Source organism: Rana temporaria, chromosome 2, assembly GCF_905171775.1.
Source record: "Rana temporaria chromosome 2, aRanTem1.1, whole genome shotgun sequence".
NCBI lineage: Eukaryota > Metazoa > Chordata > Amphibia > Anura > Ranidae > Rana > Rana temporaria.
Genome location: NC_053490.1, coordinates 183,434,654 through 183,461,270, shown reverse-complemented (window position 1 = coordinate 183,461,270; position 26,617 = coordinate 183,434,654). Strand labels below are relative to the sequence as shown.

The window sequence follows — 26,617 nt, the reverse complement described above, 5'->3', positions numbered from 1 at the left end:
GAGATTGAAGCACTGTATACTGAATGTCAGGAAGAAAAAAAGGCATTTTTCATTGCCCTGTTTGATTCCTTGAATTATGAATTATAAAGAGATTGTCTTCATTTATGTCTATTTCCATTTAATGCAAAGCATAATAAAACAGGTAGATCATAATTTTATGATATAAATTATTCCTCACTGAACATCTTAGTAACAGCTTCTTTTTAATGACTGGCTCAAAGTTAATGATAAAGTATACTATTAAATTGAAAAGCTGAATAAATGCAACACTTATTATCACATACAGTAAAGCAAAAATGAGATTTCAGTTAATTCTTATTCCGCGTACACACGACGCGAAAAATGCAATTTTTTAAAATGTTCATTAAAAACGATCGTGTGTAGGCTCCAGAGCATTTTTCTCGACTTGAAAAATGGGCATTAAAAATTTAGAACATGATCAAATTTTTCTCGTCGTTTTCACGTTGTAGTTTTTCATGTAGTGAAAAACAGTCGTGTGTAGGCTTTAACGGCGGGAAAAAACGTGCATGCTCAGAAGCAAGTTATGAGATGGGAGCACTCATTCTGGTAAAACTAGCGTTTGTAATGGACATAGCACATTCTTCATGCTGTAACAGACTGAAAAGCACAAAGACTGAAAAGCACGAATCGTCTCTCACCAAACTTTTGCTAACACGAGATCAGCAAAAGCAGCCCAAAGGGTGGCGCCATCCGAATGGAACTTCCCCTTTATAGTATAGTCATACGTGTTGTACTTAATCGCGCTTTGCTAGTTTTTTTTTTTTTTTTCAAGGCAGGCTTGACAAGAATCACGTAGAGAAAAACGTTGTTTCTTCTAGGACATTAAAAATGGTCGTGTGTACGCGCCTTAAGATCTTCATAGTCAAAATAAAAGTCAAGCTAAAAACAGTGGCACGTGATGTTCTTTAATAAAATGAAAAAAAGCAATGCAACAAATTATGAACGCCAATAAAGACACACTAAAAGTCTTGTCATAAATGACTTGTTTGTTGTCCAGAAGCTGGATATTTCAATAGCTTTTCTTAAATGGTACATTTCCAATTGACCCTGAACTAGGCAAGAGATGCATTTGTCCTTGATGCTCATTGTGAAGACATGGCAGCATTATGCAGGGCGTTGGCTTACCACAGACGCAGAGATATGCCTCGTACACATGACCGGTTTTCCTGGCAGGAAAACTGCCATGACAGCTTTTGGCCAGGAAAACTGTCCGTGTGTGTGCTCCATGGCAGTTTTCCCGACAGGAAAACTGCCGGAAATCCCGGCAGGAAAAATGAGAGCATGTCTTCTATTTTACTGCCGGGATTCCTGGCGGTATTTTTCTCGGCAGTTTTGCTATGGGGAAAGCCTGCAGTGGAGCATACACATGGCCGGGATTCCCGACCAAAGCTCTCATGGAAGTTTTCCTGCCAGGAAAACCAGCCGTGTGTAGGGGGAAAAGCTGCCAAGCAGGTTCTCGGCTTTCCCCTCAGTTTTCCAGGTGGTAAAAAGTCTGCCAGGAAAGACGATCGTGTGTACAAGGCAATAGAGTATGTTCACTTAGCTTAGATATTCAAGTAAAGCTGTGTCCATTTTAAATACCCAATCCTGTGCAGAAGAATATAAACATTTGTATTTTTGTTTGCACATGTGTGAGTGTGTTTAATTTTTTCCACTTTGCCAAGTAAAAATTCACTACTCTTAGCAAATCAACCCCACAGTATCTACTTCTCACTAAGTCACATCTTATTTTAGGGATGGATTTCTTGGTATGTAAGCACACACTTTGTGGCAGATCCTTCCCACGCTTTTATTCTATTAGCTACATGTGAGGTGTACAAGAACTAAGATACCAAACAATTTTCTTGGATCGTTTTCCTGTTTTGTACATGCATTTCCAAGGTTAATAAAATTCATTTTTTTGATGTTAGTCTTGTGATGATCAAACAATATTTCAAACACTTCCTTCTCCAGCATTGAACCTTCAGATTGGATTAGTTGTTGTCGATACCTGCATTTCTCCAGATTACATTTCCTTTGAAGATTTTGATCATCAACCAGGCTCGTTAATATTCTGCTGATTTTATAGCACATATATTTTTGTTAACTAAAATAGAAAAAAATATGCTAAGAAAAAGATTTAAAAAGTGGATGTAGTGAGACATATCCTGTGTTTATATACCAGTAAGCTTGAAAACATTACACTGTATACCTTAAATAATTATGGGACTGTTGGTGATTGCACTGTGTATACAAATACAAGAGTGGTTTATGACTATGCCATGGTGGATGGGGAACATTTTTTTATTAGATGGCATAACCATCTTGTGAGGCCATCAAACACATCCGACATGCATTTGGCTGGGTAAGCAGCAATCCCAGTTATTTCAATTTCAATTTCTTTAAGACCTCATGCCCACTGGGCGTTTTTACAGATGCTATTTTGGGGATCAGAATTTTTTTTTAACTGCCTCTAAACTCCCCTGCATGTTATTCTATGCGTTCATGCACACATAGGCTTTTATCAGCATTTTAGGGGCAGAAAAAAAACATCTGCCAGCGTGTTCTGGAGCAGCAGCGTTTTGGCAGAAAAAATGCTGACAACTACTAAACTCCAGGCGGCTCCGCCCCTTAGTTATTTAAGGGCTGAAAGACAGCAGGAGCCTTTGTTAGGACCAGAGGTTTTTTTCTTTTCTTTTATCGGGTCTCATAATTGATGATGGATCTACAGTGGGGGACATTTTTTTTAATAAAGGACTTGTCAAAAACTTGTGTTCTGTTTTTATTTACTTTTTACACTTTTTTGGTGAATGAGTAGGGGTACCCCTACTCATTCACATGTGGGGGCAGGATCTGGGGCCCCCCTTGTTAAAGGCATGTGGCATGGTATGGTTCAAGAGGGGGAGCGCTCGCTTATCCCCCTTTCCTGGACTGCCAGGCTGTATGCTCAAATAAGGGTTTGGCATGAATTTTGGGGGGCCACGCGACATTTTTTTTTTCACTTTGTATTGCTGGCAATGTTATTTTTCACACATTAAGCTGTCAGCGGGGAAACCCTGCTGACAGCTGATGACTCATTCGTTGTTATGGATGCATTGGCCTGCTTTCCAGACCCTCTTTAAGAACCAGCTACTCACTGGTTGTTAACCACTTCAATACCAGGCACTTTCGCCCCTTCCTGCCCAGGACAATATTGAGCTTTCAGCGCTGTTGCGCTTTGAATGACAATTGCGCGGTCATGCAACACTGTACCCAAACAAAATTTTTTACAATTTTCTTCCCACAAATAGAGCTTTCTTTTGGTGGTATTTGATCACCACTGGGGTTTTTATTTTTTACTAAACAAAATAAAAAAGACCATTTTTTTTAAAACAAAAACGTTTTTCTTTGTTTCGGTTATAAAATTGTGTTTTCTCCTTCACTGATGTGCACTGTGGAGGCAGCACTGATGGGCACTGATGAGATGGCACTGATGGGCACTGATGAGTTGACACTGATAAGATGGCACTGATGGGCACTGATGAGGAGGCACTGATATGTATAATTGATGGGCACTGATATGCAGCACTGATGGGGACCAATAGGCAGCAATGATATGCAGCACTGATTGGCAGTGATAGGCGCACTGATGGGCACTGACAAGCAGCTGTTATGGGCACTGACAGGCAGCTGTGATGGGCACTGACAGGTGGCAGTGATTGGCACTGATAGGTGGTACTGATTGGCACTGATAGGTGGCACTAGCAGGTGGCACTGATGGGCAGCACTGATGATGAGGTACTGATGAGGTTCTGACAGGTGTAACTGTAGACAATGTGATTGGCAATGTGATGGGTACTGACTGGCACTGTGGTGGGCGCTAATTGGCACTGATTGGCACTTTATTGGGCACTGACAGGTATTGTTGAGGGGGCACTGACTGGCAGATGATAGGTACCTTTTGGGTAACCGTGATGGCACAGACCCCCCTCTGACATTGGCTCTCCCTGTTAGCGCAAACCGAGGAATGCCATTTACCGGCACTTCCTGGTTCATGCGACGATCAGCTGTGATTGGTCACAGCTGACCACGTGGTAAGAAGCCTCTGTTAGAGGCTTCGTACCACGATCAGAGATGCAGCATGTCAGACTGACATGGCGCACTCGTGATCTCAGCACTGCGCGCCCCGTGGGTGCACGCTGGCATGTTATCCTACTGGACGTCATATGACACCCAGTCAGGAAAACATAACCATTCCCCCGGCCATCAATCTGCTATAGGCCAGGCGGTAAGTGGTTAAGGATGCCGGGGCCCCACTCCTTACTGCTGCAGCTACTAAACATAACTTAAACACTAGGCTACACACTGCTAAACACCAGCAAAAAACGCTAAAACTTTAGCATTTTTGTCCAGCGTTTCTAAAGCAGTTTTTAGCGTTCTAGTGTGTATGAAGTCTACATGTTTCGGTTTTGGGTTTCCTTGTTTCAAGAAAGATAGACTCTCAAAATACATATATTGTAAGACCTTCCAATAAATCAACAAGCTTTAACTCCATTAGGAAACATTTTTTCATACGCCACTATACATCATACATTAATTATTGATTAGCATAAACAACTTGAACTTGCCACCCAGTTGTGTGCTGTAATAAGCTGCATTATTTGAGGATACAAATGTCAGGATTTGCTGGGGCACTGTAGCTGTAGATCACTGATGAGGCGTGACATGACTGACCTTTACATTTCCTTCATTCTGTGCAGCTTATTCAGTTATATAAACCAAAGGCCACAGTGCAGAGCTAAACAAGTGGGGGCACTTTACCTTAATCAATATTCATGAAACAGATAGCATTCCAGACCATTTATGAAAGGCAAAAAACAATCCATCTTGTCTTTTGGTTTTGCTCCAGTTACAGCACATCAGCAAGAAAATAACTAAGATGAATAATGATTTGGTGCACATGAAAAAAAAAACACAAGCTAGATGTCCAAAAGAGCTAAATGAGAGTTGGACTAAGGTCATGCAGAAATCTCCACATGATCAAAGTGTCTTATTTTTCATTCTGTCAAAAATAACGACGATATGACACAATATTTTACAACTCGTTAAAACATCGTTTTTAAACAGATAATTAGCATTCATATCACTGTGGTACCTTTGTGCTTTCATTTGTTGAACCTGTTCTCCTGTGTTCTAAATTACTGACAGCTTTGTAGATTCTTGTTTTAAAACATGAACATTTGCTAAGAATGATAGACAGGGCACATGTTTCTTCAGTGCCCCTCTTACAGGTTTGTAGCAGCCCTCTTTTGTCTCTTCTACCCACATGTACATGAGTCCAGCTTGTTTATCTGAGGCCATAGAATGCTCTGAAGGGACCCCTCAACTTATAAATGGAGATTTAGGGGTTTATTCTCTTAGCATTCATTATCCTTTACCTTTATTTACTATAGCACGGTGAATACCACATTTGGATTGACTGGTTATATGCGGTTTCTTGGATGCATGCGGAAGTTGGTACAAAACACTATGGAATTTTCTTCATAGCTTTATCTTTTTGGCACACAGCGGATTTTAATGCGATTGGATGATCTTTGACCTGGATAGGTAAGTCTGCTCACGGTCCCTCCACTTTATAAAATGTTATCAGTTTATGTGACCACTGTATTCTCATGAACCATTTGTATTACAAATGTTTGACCCTCGATTATTTGTTTGAATTTATACTATGTATTTGTACTGTAACAGCAGCGGTTTGTTGTTCTCAAGCTGTTGTTGTTTTTGGCAATATTCATAATGCCTTATTCTTGTTTTTTCTTTATTTTATAGCTTGTTGCACTGCCCTTGATGAAGCTCAATGAGCGAAACATGTCGGGCTTCCCCCAACAGGTTCTTCTGCTACTTTATTAAGTCGCTAATACCATCAATGAGACCATCCATGTCTTGTATTCTGTTTTATATAATATCCATGTATGAATAAATTATTACTTTTGTATTTACCCTATTGTTTTGGATCTATTTCCTACTATAAACACCGTTAAAATCCCAGGGTTTGTTACCCGCTCCCAAAAATTATTTTTTCTTCTTATACCGGGATGTGGTGTTATTGATTTGAGTATCTGTGCCTCATTTATCTATTTATAAATGGAGATCAAGGTGACGGACAAGTGGCAGTCAACTCCACAACTTCCCCACCCACATTCTTCTTCAACATTGTCATTGTTATGTGGTTTTATAACTTTCCTTATTTAACTATCTTTAGTATGCTTAATGGTCATATAAGCTTTTTTTGAAAACCAATAATAACAAAGTGTGACTGGTTTCTATCCAAATCTGTTTAGTCTCAGAATTTTTTTCTGAGCAGTTAAGCATTAGCTTTGGTATTGTAGGTGCTGCCTTCAAACCCATGTGGCTAATGTGCTTTAAAAAAGAAAAATGTGATGCCTTGCAAACTGCATAGAGGATAGAAGGTTAATCATTCCCCACACAGTCACATGAAATTACTTTAAGGCCTCGTACACACGACTGGTTTTCTCGGCAAAAACCAGCAAGAAAACTGCTTCTTGCGGAGATTACTGTTCGTGTGTACGAGGCTTTCAGGTTTATCATCAGGAAATCTGGCCAGAATCTCGACGAGAAAAAAAGAGAACCTGCGCTCTTTTTTCTCGTCGAGATTGTCGGCCTGTTTTCCGTCGAAACCCGCGCATGCTCAAAATGACTTTGACACATGCGTGGTAGCTTCCACGGCATAGGTAGGGTGAAGCAAGATGGTGGCGACGGCATCGAATGTGACGAGCACATTCTCGTCGTACGCGATGACATCACCGCGTTCTTGCCTTTCAAGAGAACCACGGTTCTTTTGAAATGGTCAGTGTGTACACTCGTGTGGCAAGAGATTCTTGCCAAGAATCTCGTCAGGGAAAACAACGTTTTTTTCTGACAAGATTCTTGCCCGTGTGTACAGGGCCTTATGCTTATTTATTGCAGGAACTTACCCTGTATTTCAAACACAGACCCTTAACTGGGCAAACCATTGTTCTCAGAGAAGATAAGAGCAGCAAAGATTATTGGGCAAAGTACTGATCTGGTTTAAATAAAAAACTTGAATTTTAAAAACTTTTTACTTCCTAGATACATAATGGGTTTGCAAGATAATAGTAAGTGAGGGGAAATCTCCCCTATGGGGACATGGACTGTAGTAGAAATTAATTTTCTAAGAAAATTAAGAAGATTTCAAACCCTTGTCAATATATATATATAAAAATATATATCTAGATTCAGGTAGCTCGGCACATAGTTTTGCCGGCGTAGCGTATCGAATATATGCTACGCCGACGGCACGCAGAGAGCCCAGAGCAATATTCACAAAGCACTCGCCCCGTATGTTGCGGCGGCGTAGCGTAATATGGTCGGCATAAGCCCGCCTAATTCAAAGTAGGCAGTTAGTGGGCGTGCTACATTTAAATTAACCGTGAACCCATGTAAATGAAGGGCCGATCGAATGACGCATGCTCAGAATCACGTCGCATATACTCCCTAAGATACGTCGGCTCAATGCTTTCGATGTGAACGTCACCTACGCCCAGCCCCATTCACGTACGACTTACGTAAACGACGTAAAATGTGATGGCTGTTAAGACGTCCTTACCTTTGCAAGGGTTGCGCCACCTATAGCAGGAATAACTTTACAATGGACGTACGTAGATTACAGCGACGGGCGCAAGTACGTTTGTGAATAGGCGTATGTAGGTCATTTACATATTTGGCGCGTAAATCAATGGAAGCGCCCCTTGTGGCCAGCGTAAATATGCGCTCAAGATCCGACAGCGTAGGAGACTTGCGTCGGTCGGATGGAGGCCAAATTCAGGCGTATCTAGTTAAAAGAATAGGGCGCATAGATACGACGGCGCATTTGTTCACTTACACTGCAGTGTAGATACGCCAGCGTAAGTGTTCTGTGAATCTAGCTCATAGTATATATATATAATATATATATATATATATATATATATATATATATATATATATATATATATATATATATATATATATATTGTTGTCTACATTGTTCCCACTATGGAGATTTCCCCTCACTTCCTGCCAAGATGATTGTTGTCAGACAGAACAAGAAGAGAAGGGAAATAAAAGAGAGGTCTCCTCTGAGGGGAAACAGACAGCATTTAAAATACCATAGGAAAAAAATCTCATTTAGAACACAGACAGCATTTCCTCACTTCTCACACACAGCTCAGTGTACTCCCTAAGTACTCCCTAGTTCTTAAACAAAAAAGAATAATTTATTGCAGAAGAGACATGGGATGTAAATAAAGTTCAGCTATAAGACCCTTGCATACTGATGTAATAATTTACCAATTTTTATTTGCAAAATCTTGCTAGCATAAAGGTCATAAGTAAAAAACACAAGTTATGTTGACCTTATGAAGACCTTGCAAATACACATGTACAGGCACGAAAACTTGTGTATTGGTATATATGCACAAATCCTTTTTCATCGTCTTCTTGTCTGCCAGTGTGTTAAAGCAAATACTTCCATAAGTTATTTGTGTATACACACATATATGCATAAATTACTGCACTCAAATGTAAAACATTCTATTTTTCTTTTTCTTAGGGCTTTAAATTTATTACTGCATTATGGACCTTTATGCAGCTGTGTGCATTTTCCCAATGCACTTGTGTTCAGATCCCTAATTCAAATGCTACACAGCTTCAAATGTCTAGAGAGGGAGCAAATGGGGTGGGACTTTAAATGAAATACATGGCAGAAAACTAATAGGTGAACAGCTGAGCTTTAATGGATGTTGTAGAAATAAACATACAGTTGCAAAAATCAAATACAGCGAAACACATAATACTGGCAATACACATGATAGTAACAAGATTGTCTCATGATAGGGCCATTGGTAAAAATAGTTGATTTGATAAGCAAGGTAATAATTATAGGCATAAAAATAACAATCATGTCTCATTGGAGATTGAAATTAAGTTCCGTAGTTCACCAAAATTAGGTAATTGAAAGTACTGCCTGCAGGACCCATAGCTTCACTGAACCTGAGAAAAAGAATATAGCATAGTGACTTGGAAGTCATGATCTGGATAGATAGAGACACGGCATCAATAAGCTCTACGCGTTTCATGGCTGAACGACACTCAACAGGAGTATGCGCGTGGTATGTCTGGAATGAGAATTGTAAGTAACTAATGAGTATATATAAGGGAAAGGACAGATTAACGTAGAAAGCCCCAACAACAAGATTGGCACTTACTGATTTTAGGGTTTAAAAAAATTTAAGTAATTTTCTTCACAAATTTGTGAAGATTATCATACAAAATTGGCACAAAATTACATTCTAAAATCTTCTTTTTAAAGCAGCAAATAGTTAATTGTCATAAAAAGAACAAATTGTTATAACAAATGTTAAAACATATTAGAAATTCTTTTTGTACTGACTTGATGTTTGTTGTCCTAAATGCGGAATTAAACAGTACTCAAACAGATGACAGCTGTCACACAAATTTGCAAGAAAGAGGAAAAAAAGGAATAACTTATGAAGGCACACATGGGAGAATGTTTGAAATATTTTTTCTTCATTTACAAACTCAAGATACAATGTACATGTTTATGCAAAAACAGACTGAATTTTTTTTATGATCAAATATATCAAATTACTAGTAAAAAATATACTGTACGAATTTAAAGCGGAGTTCCAACCACAATTAGCATTTTTTAAATGTATGTCCTTTCATCCTGCGTTTTTATAATATAAATCCGGTCACTTACTATTTTACAATCCCCCGCCGATCCGCATAGATATTCAAAAAAGATAGTTTATAAAACGATGTCTACACCGTTGTCATTTTTCTTGTGAGCATTGTGAATCCTACAAGCACTTACTTCCTGGAAGTCTTGGATGGGGAGTGATAATTGGACAGCGCACTGCATCCTGGGAAATGATGACACGCATTTCCCAGGATCATTAGAGGGAGATGATGTCAGAATCCTAGGTGGTTTCAAAGGCAGATTTCGTGGGACTGCATAGCAACAGGCATTTCCAGATGAGTAAAAAAAAAAACTTTTTTTTTTTTTTTACTTTAGGTCTAATGAGCACAATAATGAAAAAAAAAATTTGGGATGGAAACTCCACTTTAAGGGTTTCTGAAACCATTAAACACTAATATAAATCATTAGTATGAATTGCTGATAGTGATGCCATGAACCCATAATTGGTATTCCTTTTCTCCTGATTTGAATTATTAGATTTCTTGTGTTATTTTGTAATCACCACTGCAGGTAAAATGCTTAGTAGTGCTGTGGACACCAGAAATAATAAAGTAATGGTACTCCAGAAGAGCCCAGACACATTCAGGGGAATTCATAAAGAGTGTCCAAGACACTCTTTAGAATTCCAATGTGCCTCTAGATGAGAAAAGTCAGTGCGGATGACAGATTTAGATTACCTGTTGAATTTGGGGGGCCCACCAAGTGTGGTGGTGTACTGAGACCAGAATGTGCATACATACACTCCATCCTCAGTGCAACTGTGCTTCCTCACTGCCACTGCACAGACAGAGCAGCACTGGAGAGTTTTGTTAGAGCCTAATAAGGATTCACAGACACTAGTCTCCCATCAGGTCCACATTCCATATGATTGACAGCAGGCAGTGGGTGCATCCTTGACCAATAGACAACCTGCTACTGGCTATAGAATCTGCTCACTGCCTGCTGTCAATTTCAAGATGATTGCGGATCTGTGATGGGGAATTAGACTCAGCTGTCTTATATGTGAAGCTGAAAGTATCCTTAACAACCAGTGACAGAGAGAGGGTAGCAAATATGCTACCCTGTGGACAGGGACAGGCACTATGCCTGTCTCTGTGAGCCAAGATAGAGTAGATCTTATTTACCTCCAATTTTATTATCTACAAACTGGAGGTAATTATTTTTGAATTTGGTGCATTTATAATGCCACTATAAAAAGGCTGATAGGCATTTCTGAACATGGCACAGGCCATTTTGAGTGTCATAGTGCTAAAAAAAAACTGTTGTTTATGGTTTATGCAATTCTTGTTTGTGCAATTGTGTTTGCTTAGGCCAACTTTTTTGTGCTTTCCTCTACTCTGTTCATGAAAAGCTACTGTAAGTGCACCCAAAACCAAAATGTTTAATACTTAAACACTATTTAACCACCTGACCTCCGGAAGGTTTTAACACCTTCATGACCAGGGCATTCTTGCTATTCAGCACTGTGCTACTTTAACTGGCACTTGCTCAGTCATGCACCACTGTACCCAAATAAAATGTATATCTTTTTTTCACATCCCTAAAATGCCAGAACAGTACAAATACCCCAATTTACCTCATTTTTGGAAAGTAGACAGTCCAAGGTATTTAGTAAAAAAGCATGACAAGTTTTTTGAAGTTGTAATTTTTTTTGTCACAATTTACAATTGAAATAGAATATCAGTGCTAAACCAAAAAACAGCTGCTAGCAATGGAGGAAACATACAAGCTTCACATTAATATAAACAACAAAAATTGCAGTGCTAATAGTGCATTAAAAACAAAATAGTCCATAAATTTAAAAAATAAAATATTACAGTGAAATAGGCCTTCATTGGGAAAACATAAATCTAGTAGTGAGTTGACCAACTGATGTATCAAAATAGTCCGCATGTAATGGTCCATAAAAGTGCAATGCTCCTTTAAGTATTTGGAAATGGAAGAAGTGGCCACTCCCCAGACATAAGTGCTGTTTCAACCAAGAGGAGAAAAATATTATATAATTATATTTATTTTATGTTTTTTTTTTTTATATATGTCTTACCTGAAAAAAGAAAATGAATGCAGCCACATCTAGGGGTTCTTGTGTTAAGGCACTGGCCATGCGCTAGTAAAGATTAGGTACATTTTTATTTTTGAAGAAAGTTTGATTTTTGAAATGTTGGTGGAGTCAAATCTACCTAAATTTTTTGACTATAATGAAAAAAAAAAAAAAGGCACAAACCGAACCTGGGGGGTGTTTGGCTCATCCTTATTAGGAAACACTGGGTAGTAATTTTTAGTATAATCTGCATAACAAGATTGTAACTTTGTGCTGCCCCATTAACAGGAGTTGTGTGTTTTGACTTTCTGGCGGAAGTTAAACTCCTTACAAATATAAAAAATACCAGTGAATGCAGTTATGCATGTGTCAAAAAAAATTACTTACATGTACTTTGAATGCAACAAGAATAAAAATAACATTTTAACTTGATATCAGCCTATCTTGTAGCCCCTTTATAACAGTACTCAGACTGGAAGAATGGGGTATTTGGGCAAAGGGGACTGGCGAGATGACCACATCAGTCTGCTGCTGCAGCTCCACTGTCCAGTTACAGACTGGTATGACCATGGGGATGTCATACATGGACAAATCTGTTATGGTCTCAATGGATCAGGCTGTGTATTGTCACACTTAGCACTAGTGTTTATAACTAAGTGAATAACTTACAGAATTTAAAAAGCTGAAGGAGAAACATATCAACCTGCAAAAAAAACTTTCTTGAGCATGTACTTAAGCACAAAGAAAAAATATGAAAGGCTTTGCAGACAGCACAATCCATCTTGCTAAAATCCTAGACGAATCACAAAATAAGTGCCCCTGCCCTACTTTCAACAGCAATGAATCATCTTCCAGAGGTGGTCCTGTAATGAGGCACAATGAAAGGCCCATCTCCAACAAAAGGTTTTAAGATGCAGCAAACTTTGCTAGCAATTTACAAGGGTGTTATTTAAAGAAAACAAAATCTTTAACATTTTATTGCTGCCACTTTTTGAACTTGGGAACTTGTAGTTTCTCTTTTTTTAAAAGCATGGAAATAGATGAAATGACAAGATTTTCATGTTCAGTAAATCTTTCATTTTTAATCGTATATGCTTTGCATTTGACGTTGATTTGTGTAGGCATTGAGAAGATGTGTCATTTTCATTTTCACTTCAGGTGTCACAATAACTTAAACCAACATCCACGGTTACATACACAATAATCTCTTCAAAGATAAGTTTAACATGAATCACATCCAATTTGCTACCCGTTTTTAAAGCATTGACTCTGTCAGAGCACCAGAGCACTTCATGTCAGAAGTCTTAGGGGCATCTAGGCCCAGAACTCTGGGAATTATTAAAGTACTACCCTAAGGTGAGGTAAGTGGGATCTGTTAACAGTCAAAAACGTAACCCACGCACTCCTTCCATGCCAAGTCCAACTTGTCTCAAACTGATATTTCTGTACTTGAGAGCTGCCTGGAAAATACAGACTCTTGACATCAGGTACAATGAGTTTCCAATAAAGCATCCTGAACTTTAATAGTAAATTGCTGTTCTCTTTTAGAATGTTCCCCTAAAAATTTCAAGATGAAAGTGAGAGATGGTTTCATGTTTTATGTACTACAGAGAGCTCATTGATCTTTCCATATGCACTGAATCCCCTTTTTCCCTTTACATAATTTTTTTTTCACTGAATATAGCACTATTGACTAATAGAGAGAGTAACGGTCTGATGGACCGTTTTCATCAGACCAAACCGATCGTGTGTAGGCCCCATCGGTTATTTATCCATCGGTTAAAAAAATTCAATCTTGTTTTAAATTTAACCGATGGATACCTAACAGATAGAAAAAAAAACGATTGTTTGTAGGCATGTCCATCGGTTAAAAATCCACGCATGCTCAGAATCAAGTCGACGCATGCTTGGAAGCATTGAACTTCGTTTTTTTCAGCACGTTGTTGTGTTTTACGTCACCGCGTTCTGACACGATCGTTTTTTAACTGATGGTGTGTAGGCACGACTGACCATCAGTCAGCTTCATCGGTTAACCGATGGAAAAATCCATCATACCGTTTTCATTGGATGGACCAATCGTGTGTACGCGGCATAAGGCTGGATTCACACTAGTGTGAATTGGGTGTGGGTTTCTCCGCATTCAATTCGCATGTCAGGAGATTGTGACCGGCTCTCTATGGAGCTGGTTCACACATCTCTGCAGTGGCATGTGCGTCTTTTAGTCCATTTCAGGTCCAAATTCAGCCCAAAATTCGGGCTAAAATCTGACCTGAAACAGTGAATGGATACGCACCAGACTCCTGCTGTGAGTCGCTCTGTGCAGCGATGTAAACCCAGACTAAAAGAGGGAAAAAGTTATCACAATTTCTAAACTTTGAGGCATAGGACTGTCCCATCAACTCTGCTGTCCCATACTGTACATTTATGGTCCTATTAGATTGGACTAGATTAAGAAAAATACGTTTTTTATATTTAAATGTTCCTTATCTGGCCATCTCTGAACAGCCATGGGTAAATCCAAGAGCTAAAAGTGAATGGCCCCTCGATGGCCCCTCGATGACGTGCAATATATTGCTAAATGTTGTACCTTCATTAAATGAATCCATATTGCTACACGTAGAAGCTCCTCTCTTCTCTTTTATACTCAGTTGTGACATGGCGCTACTTGTATATCAAGACATTGCTTGTATATCAAGTCAGAATTTATTAAACTATTTTGCTTGTCTTGCAAAGAGCTCTCAAACCAAGTTACTCTTAAACCAAGGTTTTACTGTATTATGATGGCCAATGGTCGGTATAATATAATTTCACTATACTATCAGATTCTGTAACATTTATGTATGCACATCGATATGTGTCACTGTGTTTCAGTCTGTAATATTGTATACACTTAAATGTTCAATAAAACTTTATGGAATTAAAAGTGGAGGGTTCAGGAGTTGCTGAGATAAATCACACGACTCAATGTTGGGTTACATATAGCCATTTTTTTCTCTACATACTCTGCAGTCCAGTGGTAACAAATTATCATGCAACATGATTTATTTGAAAAGAATAAGCTCATACAAAAGGGACATTGTTCACTTGCACCTAGGGCAGAGTGTCCTCTAAATAAAGCTTTGAATTTGCTATGTAACACCTATCACTTTTATTATTAAAGTTTTGTGGTTTGAATGCTGATTGATTTCTTTGCTTTCTTTGCACAATAAAACTGCTTCTTGCATGAGCTACCCAGTACAGACCTCTTTTTAAATGACTTGAAGTAAAAAGTTATACCATCAAAATATTGAGACCTCCTGGGAATAATCTGAATTTTATAAAGGACATACTAAAGACCTGTGTAGGACAAACTCCATATCATGTATGTACAGTGTAGTATAGGAAAAAAGCTGTAGAATAAATTCTACAGTGGCAAGTATCATTACAATACAAGCTACGTTGGACTAGAATGAGTGGAAAGACTTTGTTTAGGGTTTCTTTAACTTTAATGATCAAAGAGAAAAGCTGTACAATATTCTACTTTTGCTATAACATCCTCGGGAAAACAGAAACATTTTAGTGTGTATCTCACATGATATATACTTTAGAGGTTGCTCCCAGCAGGTTAGCTGCACCTGTGTTGGCATGGAATATATTTTTTTTCCAGTTGGTGTCTATTTTATTTTGAGCATGTGTTTCAGATATCCCATGGGTGCCTCTTATCAGCAAGACAACTCCAACTATTAATAAATAGCAAAACAAATTGCTAGCAGAAATTTGTGCAGCAAACAGACGCCTTAGAGGAAAACCTGGCCATCCTGCATAGTAAGTCACAAAGCAATATCACAGGTACCTTAACCCCTTCGTGCCTAAGGGCAAAACAAATCTAAATGCGTAAGCCCAAATTTGTGACTTTGACATGTGTTAGTAAAAGGGTACATATCATCACAACTACTTTTTTTCAGGACAAATTGGCTTTCATTTGGTGGTAAATGGTAACGGATGTCTTTTATTTTTATTATTATTACCAAGGAAACAACTGGCCCATAATAATAAAATAATTTTCTTTAAATGTAGCTGTATATTTCTTGGTACCCATAAAACCTACCACCAAAGAACAACCCAAAATCAATTTACCTGCTCCTGACGATCGCAGCAATATCACATATGTGTATGTTAGGTGTTGTATGTACTGGTAGTACAGCCAAAAAACAATAGTGCGCATTTTGCTTTTTTTATCCTACCTAAAACACTGACTGACATTGATACTAATTAAAAAAAGAAATACTGACCCTGACCTGGACCTTTGACCTTGACCTAAACACTCACCCTGGTACTGACCTAGATCAAACATTGATCTAGGCATTCTTTTTTGCATTTTTTTTTATTATTATTTTATTTTTATTATACACTTTTTTTCTGTGCAAGGACAAAGAGAGATACAGTTTATCTCTGTCCTACATTCATAGGAAAAAAAACACTATGGCAGAACTCCCAGTGATAAGTCACTGTGATAGCCAATCAGAGGCTATTGCAGTGATCAGGTGACCCTGAGCCAGGAGTTCAGGGTCCCGATCATTAGTATGGGGTCCGAAGCTCACAGTGAGATCCCAATACAAAGAGAGGTATGCAAATATGCAGCCCCATGGCAAAAAGTCCAGTGCAGTGTGCCGCATGTTTGTGTAACATCAGCTAGAAGGGGTTAAACATTTCCTAGAAGGCACGCCAGCCACAAAATGTGATCCATTGCCATCCAAAAATGAGTCCATTTCAAGCATTATACCATACAGCTGCACAAAGAATCCTTTACAAATTACTTTGGGTAAAAGTAGTAAAATTCCCACTGGTGCCCAAGGATATACACTGTATTGAAAGCTAAACTCTATACGCTTGGTTGTACAGGCTCTTCTCCTGTACTTAAATTTCTACTAATGCCGCGTACACACGATTGGAAATTCCGACAAGAAAACCGTGTATTTTTTTCCTACGGAATTTTGGCTCAAAGTTGTGTTGCATACACACAGTCGCACAAAATTCTGACCGTCAAGAACGCAGTGACGTACAACACTGCAACAAGCCGAGAAAAATGAAGTTCAATGATTCCGAGCATGTGTGTTTTTTTTGTGCTTCGGAATTGCATACAGACGATTGGAATTTCCAACAAGGACTTTTCCCATCGGAAAATTTAAGAACCAGCTCTCAAATTTTTGCTGTCGGAAATTCCAACAGAGAAAGTCTGATGGGGCCTACACACAGTAGGAATTTCTGACCAAAAGCTCACATCAAGCTTTTCTTGTTGGAAATTCCGACCGTGTGTACGCTGCATTACCTTTATTTTGCTACAAATTGTGAACATCTCACACTGTGCATTAGATGCTGCAGCAATTCAGATATAGCCCCCATCTAATTTCCTGGCTGGAGGAAGCATCATCTAACCCTTTCCACTCCAGCCTTACTGTCTTTGGCCCACCCTTTTCATTCAAAAGGATTTCATTTTTTTGCAATCCTGGAGGCTCAGAACTACATGTGTACATTACCTGATGTGATCTGCAGGCAAATGCAACCTGCCTAGGGTCACCCACTCCTCTCGACTAACATCCAGGCCTTTGTAATATTTGTATAACTCCTCCCAAGAACCGGTCCACTGCTTGCATCAGGGCTAAAGCTGGATACACACTATACAATTTTCTTTAGATGTTTTCCTTTAGATTTACCAAAACCATATAATATGAAGTCAAATCTTAAGAGTTTCAAGTTGTATGCCATCAGGCAGGCCCTTGCACTACATGGTTTTGGTAAATCTAAAGGAAATCGGAAAAACAAAAGTTGTATAGTGTGTATGGGGTCTAAGGGCTCTCAAGAGAAGTACTGAGACAAGGTGTTGTGATGTTATCAGATAGCTATGTACAGCACCTAACTAGACTCTACCACCAGACATGATCTGTCTGCATTGCATAAAGAATCACACAGATCCAGTAATGACATCATTGGTTCTAAAATAGAGTTGAATGAATGAATGAAAAACTTATATAGCGCGGTGCATGCGAACTGAATCGCCTCTGGGCGCTAGTTGTTGCTGTCTTTCTAGAGCATCAAAAAAGCAGAGTTTTGATCCGTCTTCTGAAGGCTAGGTGGTTTTCCTCCAACCGAATGCTGGTTGGGAAAGCGTTCCATAGTTTAGGACCTTGTACCGCAAACCTTCTTTCTCCCTTGGACTTGTATCTGGCTTTGGGTATCTGGACCAAATTTTGGTCGGTGGATCGCAAGACGCGATTGGCGTTGTGACCTTTTATCTTTTTGCATAGATATTGTGGCGCCTTTCCATGGATGCACTTATGTGTCAGACAGAGTGCTTTAAAGTTTGTTATGAAAAGTGAAAAGGTTTTATTTACAAAATGTATTAGCATGTTTATGGGGAGGAGGCAGAACTAGGGAGGGAAAAATACGATATAAGCAGTATAAACTGCAGCAAAAAAATAATAAAAAACACATACACACAAATAACAGACATGCTTCACTGCCCTCACTTTGTTATATGACACTTTCCATTGTCAAACCTATATGAAAGTATGCACAAGAAGTATGTTTGTTATAAATAAACTGTTAAAGTGAATGCATTTACAGTGGTATTAGAATATGTCTGTTATAGTTACCCCAAAAGTTGGCCAACTAATGTGATTTTGTATGGCTATTGTGTAACCAGTTGAATTATGAAAATCTACATTTGCAATATGACAATAACCCTGACAAATATGTTGTATTATAGATGTTCATCTTTTTGGACATTTATAAACTAGACAGCCAGCTAGACCCCAGCCTTCACATGTTACAGAGCAGTTTAAGCCAGATTTCTTTGCAAAGTAACTTTTCCCTGTCATTATTCTATGCATTAAAATTCAAGCTTGTCAAACAGAGTTATTGGATGTGATATTGACATTTCAGTCACGTTGACCACAAATTTCGCAGGATGCATTGAGGATAGAGTTGTAAAAAAAATTCACACTGGACTACACTAGCATCTGAAGTCTGCTAAAGGATCAATAATCATGTTGACTGATCAGGGCTGCTTAGAAATAAGTGTATAGAAGCTAGTAGGTTGGCTGTATATGAAAAATATTGTCTGTAATCTATACCTGGGATTAAGAAGCAGGAGGGCTTTACACAGAGCTGGAAGCTGCAGCTTTTGTTGCTCAGTAAAAATGAAAATCTGTGTTGGACTATTATTCTGGTAATTTTTAATTGAAACAAGTTTTAAATAATGATTGCAAATTTAAATATTGCTTTAAAAAAAAAGAAAGGAAAGCAAAATGAAAAAAGTGACAGTACATGCATCATATTACAACAACATTATGAAGCATTGTCACACTAAAAAGAGCAATAGCATCTCAAGCCCGCAGATTTTTAAAAGTGTTTCACTTTAACATAGAATTTTTTTTTTTTTTCATTTTAAATAAGGGAGGGTTATAACCTCTGTCTGGGTTTTTGGTCACCTGCGTCCTATTGTGGATATTTTCATTCACTTCCTGTCCCATAACCAATAGAAGTGAGGCAATCCTTTGTTTTCACAAGGGTCACCAGAACTAGTCTTTCCACTGGAATTTCTATGTTCCCCCCGAAAAGTGTGTTTCCTCAGTGGGACTTTAAATTGGGAAGACCAGGTAGTTAAGTGAAAAAGTAGTTCACAAAATATTTAAAACAAATATTATTTATTAACAGAGAAATTATTGAATCAGATAATATATTATCTATTATCTGATTCAATAATTTCTTTGTTAATAAATTATATTTTTTCAAATATTTTGTGACCTATTTTGTCACTTAACTACCTGGTCTTCCCAATTTAAAGTCCCACTGAGTGTAAACACTCTTCGGGTGTACATAGATATTCTACTTTTAGGGATGTGGTGAGACCAAGGTTTTTATCCTTTACATTTTTAGACACCTTTCTCTGTTTTTTTTCCACTGGAATATTCCCCCTCTAAACCTGTTCTGGAGGTAACCCCAAACTTAGTATTCTCCTTCACTTTAACTCTTTAAATCACCAGGAAGATTAGAGAGAGTGAATCTCCATAATGGGAACACAGATAGTAAGAAAAACCTGACACGTGTTTTAATCCATTTCCTTCCTATCCATAACTAAAACTAATTCTGAAGGGCCAGAGAGGGTAGTTTTTGTTATTTTTTTAATTTTTACAATCCAAGGAGCCTGTGCTGACTTCAGGCAGCCTAAGAGTTTATAAAAGAGCACCCCAATATGCAAACCTATTTATGGCTACCATGGAGGACAAATTTCTGAAAAGCATACAACAAAAGCCAAATAGATAGGATTGCTATATCGATGATATTTTTATCATATGGACAGAAGGTGAAGAAACCTAAAATAATTTTACTCCTTGATCAACACCTTTCACCCATCAATTAAACAAAAAAATTACTATTCAAACACACATGTCAACTTCCTAGATACTACAGTATACATCAGAGATGGCACGCTGCACACCTCAATATACAGGAAAACTACTGACAGATGCAGTTTTCACCTCCAACACACTAAATGGGCCATCATACACAGCCAGACTATCAGATACCAGCGAATATGTTCAGAGCCAGAAGACAGAAAAAAACATATCAGAACACTAGAAGACTCTTCCCATAAGAAGGGTTACAAGGACAAACTCCCAACACCAGCATAAAGATGGCCTTGAAAACCCAAAGAGAAAATATCCTCCAATACAAAGAGTAAGAAAACAAATAACCGTGTACCTTTAGTATACCACATACAATCCAGCACTAGAAGGGATAAGAAAAATGATGAAGGATTTACAACCCATCATAACACAGAATTAAAATTACAATGTGTTATTGGTGCAAAGATGTAGATGCTGGTGCATGCCTGGGGTTCTAAATGTAATAAATATAGATATTTTCAAGATCTATAATATAGTCAATAAATCCATCATAAAATCCATAGGTAGGCTCACTTTAGTGCCATCTCAGTGGTGATGCAATAAGCAGCTCAAGGGCTGAGGGGAAAGCACAAGCACCATACTAAGTGCAGCATACATGTATTTTAATGTAGATAACAAGAGTGTTATCCACAAAAGTAAAATCATCAAGAGTATTAAGCACTGCAGATCATTAGCATCACTGGAGCGGGGGCCTCGGGATGGCCTCTGCGACTAGGTACTCTGCTACTGGCGTGGAGTCATATACAGAGAAGCATGGTACCAAACAATGTAAATTAAGGTATAAATGTGGGCAATATATGTAAATACAAAAATGTATGTCACTGTAATGCCAACATGTATGGCTTGTCATTCACTTTTGTACATGATTCCACCCAATTAGTCTTTTTGGACCTTATGCTTTACCATCCCAAAGGCCAAATATAAGTAAAAAAATATACAAAACCCACAGCCAGCAACTAATTTTTGCACTACAACAGCTGCCATCATCCCAGATCAACAATATCCTTAAGAGTCAGTTTTGCTGACTATAGGAATTGCACTAGAGATAAGGACTATATAGAACAAAGTGTCCTACTCAAACAAAAAATTGTCAAGAAAGATTTCCTGGAGCCACTAATAGAACAGGCATTCACTTTACATTTTATTTGTCAGGTCACCCCACAGTCCCTTGAGATACACAGAACTCCATTGGGCAACCAGTCCAGTTTGTGACCCAATTCAATGCGAAATTCAAAAACATAAAACAAGTATTGACCAAGCATTGACAATTCTATTGGAAGACCAACATTTAAAATCTACCCTTCCACCCAAATCAAGAGCATTTCAAATACCTCTGCCAGAGGGAAACTTTTTGGATTTACGCTCTTGAAACCCTTGTACCCAGTGACCTCAATGAGAAGATAGAGGTAAACACCCTGATTTGAGTCCTTTAATATCTTACTGTCCTCCTCCCAAATTCTGTATAGCCACTAATAATTTACTTTATTACATGGAGGGCCCTACCAATGAGATTGTGCTTTCAATTTTGATGGATCACCTCTTCTTCTTTTCCCTCTTACACTGAAATACACTGACATAAAATGTAGAAGGAGATTCTTTTTTTTTTCATTCAAAAAAATTGTTACATTTATAAAAACCAAATTACAGTGCAATGTTAAGTAATTGTTCAGAATCAAAGTTAAAAGTGTAATTTAAGAGTCATGAAAGCACTGTTAATTGTTCTTTCTAAAGAATAAGAATAAAGCAAATGAGATGTATAAAAGCCCATAAAATAATAGTTATCAAAAGTGAAAGCAGATGATTGTTTGTGAGAATTTGAACAATATAAAAATAAAAGGGAATGTGAAAAGCAGCTTCCTATTTTTTGGGTTGAAGCTTGTGTGAAACACTGAAAGAATGTCATACTTTTAAATTTTCCACTTTTTTCTATATAGCTAATCAGAAACAGACTGTGCAAGTCTTTCAGAAATTCATCTGGGTTTTTGATCTCAATAAATAAACCATGGGGCCATCCCACCACCTTGAATATCTGATCCTCATCCTGCTCATGACCCCGACATGAGTTCCTCTCACAGGAAATGCTTCAGACTATTTGGTCTAACGTATGGGACTTGAGTTCCCTGGAACACCCCTTCTCCCGCCATTGATGGTAGTCTCCTTCAAAGCAGTCCATACATTCTGTTTCATTCAAGATTGTTGCAGCTCAACATCGTAACAGCATGGGACAAAAGGAGTCTGTCCTTGATTTATTCTACATCCCAGAGCATCAAGACAGGGTTAGCCTTGGAATGGTGGCTGCCCAGCCCAGAGCAGAAGATTCTTTCTCTCTAAGGTGTAGAAATAATCGATGACAGACACTAGCTTGGCAAGCTGAGAAGGAGTCTTGGACTCGCTGCCTGTTTAAGGGACATGGTTTTCAGTGGAAGCCTGGATGCTATTCAACATCCTATAGCCAAGGTGATTCAGCTTCAGGTGATTGGTCACAAAGATCACATGGTACCAGGGCTGTGCAAAGCAGCCCGGTACAATGATCTGTGTTTCAGGGGACACAGCGGGTCATAGATTGCACCGCTGTGAGCAATAGGGCACGCACAAGGAATGCGAATGGAAGGACATCATATGATGTCCACCCAGGATAGCAGTGTTCCCACCCAGCCCTAATAATTCAATAGGCCGAGGGAGGTGGTCAAACTAACCCCAGCACTCTGCTTACTTTGGAAGAGTTTCCAGGAGCATAACCCAAACCCATAGTCTAGAAATGAATGCGCCTGTGTCTCATCAAAGGAACGCCTACAACAAGAAGACATTTTTCATAAAGTCATGGTCCCTGCTTGGGAGATTAACCCTTTCTATTTATTCTGTGATCTAGTTCCCTCCAAAGCTACAAAGCTAGAAAAATCGGGGGAAAAAAGGAGCACTAGAGCAAGGTTAGAGGGGACTTTCCAATTGGCACACTTCCAGTGACAACTGTCCAAGAGGGCATTTCCCTCATTTGACTTTCTCCTCCTGCTGTGTCTACAGAGAAAAATGGAAAGTAAATCTCCCAAATGGGACACAGATGGCCAAATAAAAATGAACAAATATATACTTTAAATGAGCATTTCAGGGGAAACATCACCAATCAGGGTGGCCCTGTTCAAATCAATGAGAGATGGCCCTTTAATTGTGTAAGGTACACACAGGGAAGGCAGAAGGAGTCATGAGTCTGACATAGGCCCACACACATCACTACTGGTAAGTATCAGGTCAGCTCCCAGCACTTAAGGTATACCTGCTTGTCATATGTCTGTTTGTATTTTGATGTTTTGAGGAATATACACTGTATTCTTTTAATTTAACCTAAGATTTTCTTCCTTGGTATAGACTATAGATAGATAGATGGCTGTATTAGATAGACTTTCAACTACTCACCAATACATTTTGTTATTGTGTTAAAGATTTCGCTCAGGGTCAAATAACTCTTTTTTTAATTATTGAAAAGCCCATGGCGTGCAAAACACACCCAAAAACTCCACCTGGTGCCAAAAAAAATTGCACACACATAAAGAGTGAAACGCAAAAAACATGCAACGGGTGCTGTGTCAATTGGTCCTCCATTACAAAGGACCTGACCCTGATCCCTTGGGGCGTTAGGCTGCAGACGGGGACTGAGGTACTCAAATGGTCCGAGCAGCCAAAGCCGACACAGACTCCATTCTTTGGAGGGTCTGCCGAAACAGAACCCACCCATGTACTAGGTGGGGCTCCCCCGAAGGGAGACCCCATGAGAGCAGGCGAACTAAGCCAGAAGGCCATGTCCACCCACTCCTAAGACGTTCAGGGCTGGCCCGGGGACCGGCACCCTACTAATCACACTGTGACAAACGTGACACCAAACAAAACAAATACATAAAGTGACAACACAGGGGTAAATAAAAAGAAAATGGGGGAGAAGGAAGATGGGAGAGTGAGTGGAAAGTGACCATCGTGCAATACGATGGCCGGCCCTCCAGTCAGGAAACAAAATTTCCTCTGGTCCCAGCCAAAAGGCCCGGCCCTAGAGGCAGGTGGAAAAAAAGTGTAGAGGAGATGTGGCCAAGGTGCCATACTTGAAGTGCCCTCTCAAAACACTTGTGCACATACGGCACCCCTGGACTGCCACTCCAGGGGCACAATCTCCATAGGCTTTTCAACTGACCCTGACCAACAGCCCGGACCAGCAGCACCCATCCCGACCAGGAAGGTAGGAACTCTGAGAGATTGGGGAAAGCCCACGCCAACAGGCTACTCCCGCTACTCCCATCCCTCCCTCATAATAACGTTCAGGAAATACTAACCGCTCCCCCAGTGGAAAGGAGGAGCTAGTGTTTTCTCCCGAACAACTGACCGGGGCAGGCACCACAAAATCCAGGTCAGAAGGCCAGGGACCCGGCCCTTCAGCTTCGACCGCATGTTTCTCCGTCCAAATCAGAAGGCTTTCACCTCCACGTCAGCAGGTTTTGCATCTGCCACCGCCATCCCTTTCCACCTCGCCATGTACTAGGGACAGTTAGCATACCGCCACCTCCTGGAAACTGATAAGAACAGGTACTACACTTGATCTTAGCCAAAAGGCCGAGAAGCATTTTAATCCCAGACCCATATCATTTATAAATATAATAAAAATTAAGGGTCCCAACACTGAACCTTGGGGTACATCACTAAAAACCTTAGACCATTCAGAGTATTAATCATTAACCACTACTCTCTGAATTCGGTCTTTTAGAATTGACCATACACATTAGCTATGTATGAGGAACTGTGTCAAATGCTTTGGAAAAATCTAAATATACTGGGCCAGATTCACAAAAGAGATACGACGGCGTATCTCTGAGATACGATTGTCGTATCTATGCGCCTGATTCATAGAATCAGGTTATGCATAGATAGCCCTAAGATCCGACAGGTGACTTACACCGTCGGATCTTAGGCTGCAATTCTAGGCCGGCCGCTAGGTGGCGATTCCATTGCGGTCGGCGTAGAATATGCAAATGACTAGTTACGCCGATTCACGAACGTCCGCTTTGCCCGTCGCTGTAAATTTACGTCGTTTCCGTAGAGATACGCCGCGTAAAACGAAAGCTGCCCTCTAGGTGGTCTAGCCAATGTTAAGTATGGCCGTCGTTCCCGCGTCGAAATTTGAAATTTCTCGTCATTTGCGTAAGTCGTCCGTGAATGGCGCTGGACGCCATTTACGTTAACATAGAAACCAATGACGTCCTTGCGACGTCATTTAGCGCAATGCACATTGGTAAATTTTAGGGACGGAGCATGCACAGTACGTTCAGCGCGGGAATGCGCCTAATTTAAATGGTCCCCGCCCCATTTGAATTAGGCGGGCTTGCGCCGGGCAGATTTACGCTACGCCGCCGCAAGTTTACAGGCAAGTGCTTTGTGAATCAAGCAGTTACGCTGAAAACTTGCGGTGGTGTAACGTAAATGTAATACGTTACGCCGCTGCAGCGTAGGGCGATTCTACGTGAATCTGGTCCACTATGTCCACAGCCACTCCTTTGTCCAAGGTTTCAGTCACCTCCTCATAAAAAGAAATTAGATTTGTCTGAAAACTGTTTTTCATGAATCTATTCTGTCTGCTACTTAGAATATTTTTTTCCAGCAAGAACTTATCTATGAGGTCTTTTATTAAACTCTCCAACTACAGAAGTTACACTTAAGCCTCGTACACACGATAGGTTAACCAGAGGACAACGATCTGAAGGACCGTCATCATAGGTTAACCGATGAAGCTGACTGATGGTCCTTCACGCCTACACACCATAGGTTAAATAATCGATCGTGTCAGAACACGGTGACGTAAAACACAACGATGTGCTGAAAAAAAATAAGTTTAATGCTTCCAAGCATGCGTCGACTTGATTCTGAGCATGCATGGATTTTTAACCGATGGTCGTGCCTACTAACGATCGGTTTTGACCTATCGGTTAGGAATCCATAGGTTAATTTTAAAGCAAGTTGGCTTTTTTTTAACCTATGGTTAAATAACCTATGGGGCCCACACACGATCGGTTTGACAGATGAAAAGATGAAAACGGTCCTTCAGACTGTTGTCCTCTGGTTAACCTATCGTGTGTACGAGGCCTAACAGGTATTTAGTTACTTGGTAAAGACTTGATCCCATTTGGGGGGAACCTCACGTCATTTTTTTTTTATTTGACGCAGGGTTCCCCTTAATATTCATACCAGACCTGAAGGGCCTGGAAATTTAATTTGGGGGTTCCCCACGCTTTTTTTTTTTTTTATCAATGACTTTTTTCTGTATTGCTGGGAGCCGACAATTCATTATAGCCACGAGTGATTTTTAATGACTTT

The 26,617-nt window shown here is 39.4% G+C and overlaps 1 protein-coding gene and 1 pseudogene across 1 annotated transcript in view; both read right to left on the bottom strand.

Moving 5' to 3' along the window:
- HS6ST3 (heparan sulfate 6-O-sulfotransferase 3) overlaps positions 1-26,617 on the bottom strand; it is a 625,403-nt gene that overhangs the window by 548,561 nt on the left and 50,225 nt on the right. The window lies entirely within an intron of this gene.
- LOC120929972 lies at positions 24,697-24,874 on the bottom strand (annotated as a pseudogene).